This window comes from Galeopterus variegatus, unplaced genomic scaffold (assembly GCF_000696425.1).
Source record: "Galeopterus variegatus unplaced genomic scaffold, G_variegatus-3.0.2 Scaffold2424, whole genome shotgun sequence".
Classification (NCBI taxonomy): Eukaryota; Metazoa; Chordata; class Mammalia; order Dermoptera; family Cynocephalidae; genus Galeopterus; species Galeopterus variegatus.
In genome coordinates this window covers 58176-60421 of record NW_007728535.1, presented here as the reverse complement: position 1 = coordinate 60421, position 2246 = coordinate 58176, and positions in this window count along the sequence as shown.

Here is a 2246-nt window from a genome sequence, read left to right as displayed (position 1 = left end):
GGAGGGAGCTAAAGCTCTTACAACAAGAAAATGGAGGGGACACATCTGGGTGGGAGGGGGGAGAGGGAGGAGGGAGGGTGGTTTTGGTGATGGGACACAATAGCTAACTACATTGTATATTGACAAAAAAAAAAAAAAAAGAATAATTATGATTTGTAACAATATATATGCTAGTAATATTGATTTCATCAACATATCTTACTGTTGAACCCCAAAAATGTGTATAATCAATTTTGATTCAATAAAAATTTTTTTTTAAAAACTGTGGCATTGGCATAAAAATAGACAGATAAGTGGAACAAAATAGAGAGTTCAGAAGTAGACCCGCAGGTATATGGACAAGTGATTCTTCAATAGCTTTATGAGATATAATTTATAAACTACACTATTCCTTTGTTTAAAATGTGTAAGTCAGTTAGCTCAGTTGGTTAGAGTGCAGCCTTTTAACACCAAGGTCATGGGTTTGGATCCCCTTACGGGCCAGCTGCCAAAACACAAAAATAAAATAAAATGTACAAGTCAAGTTTTTTCAATAAGTTCACAGGGTTGTGCAACCATCACCACAATCTATAGAACACTTTTGTTCACAAATAGAAACCTAGTACTTATTAGCAATAACTCCCTAATTCCCCTGCTAACTCCCCCTCAGCCCTAAGCAACTATTAATTGACTTTCTGTCTCTACAGATTTGCTTACTCTGGAAAGGTCATATAAATGGAGGCATACAATATTTGGCCTTCTGTGACTAGCTTCTTTCGCTGAGCATAATTTTGGGGGGGGGTTCATCTATGTTGTAGCATGTATCAGTACTTCATTCCTTTTAATTGCTGTATAATATTCCATTATAAGGACATATCACATTTTGTTTATCTATTGATCAGTTAATAGACATGGGTTATTGTCACTTTTTGGATATTATGAATAATGCTGCTATGGATATTTGGGTACAAGTTTTTGTGTGAACATATGTTTTCATTTCTCTTGGGTATATATGTAGGAGTAGAATGCTGGATCATATGTAAACTCTATATTTAACTTTTTAAGGAACTGCAAACTGTTTTCCAAAACAGCTGCAACATTTTACATTCCCATCAAAAGTGTATTAAGGTTCCAATTCTCCACATCCTCGCCAACACTTGTTATTGCCTGTCTTTTTTATTATAGCCATCCTAGTTAACGTGAAGTGGCTTTTGTTTGTTTTGTTTCATTATGGTTTTCTTTTGTTTTTTACTGTGGTAAAATACATGGAACATAAAAATGACATTTTAACCATTTTAAGTGAATAATTTAGTGGCATTAATTACATTCACATTCACAATGTTTTGCAACCATCACCACTATTTCCAAAGCTGTTTGAACAGCCAATCAGAAACTGTACACCCTTTAAACAATAATTTGCCATCTTTCCTCACTCCCTCACTCCCAGTCCCTGGTAACCTCTAATATACTTTCTTTCTGTTGTTATAAATTTGCCTGTTCTAGATATTTCATATAAGTGGAATTGTTCAATATTTGTATTTTTGAGTCTGGCTTATTTCACTTAGCATTATGTTTTCGAGATGCGTCCATGATATATCATGTATCAGAATGTTATTTCTTTTCATGGCTGAATACTATTTTACTCTACTGTATACCACATTTTGTTTATCCATTCATGTGTTGATAGGCTGGGTTGTTTCCACCTCTCAGCTGTTGTGAATAATGCTACAGTGATCAATGGCATACAAGTGTCTGTTTGAATCTCTGTTTTCCATTCCTTGGAGTATAAAGCTACAAGTAGAATTGCAAGGGTGTCCAGTAATTCTATGTTTAACTTTTTGAGGAACCACCAAACTGTTTTCTACAGTGGCTGCACCATTTTACGTTCCCACCAACAGTGTACGACGTTTCCAGTTTCTCCACATCCTCATCAGCACATTATTTTCTGTGAGGTTTACTATTATTATTATTATTATTATTATTATCATTGCCAGCACAGTGCATATGAAGTGATATCTCACTGTGGTTTTTATTTGCATTTCCCTAATGACTAATGATGTTGAGCATCCTTTCATGTGCTATCAGCCATTCATATGACTTCTTTGGACAAATATATTTTCAAATCTTTTGCTCGGTTTCTTTTTTTTGTTTTTTTTTTTTGTCCTTTTTGAGACCGGCCGCACCGCGCTCAGCCAGTGAGCGCTGTGAGCGCACTGGTCATCCCTATATAGGATCCGAACCCGCGGCGGGAGCGCCGCTGCACTCCC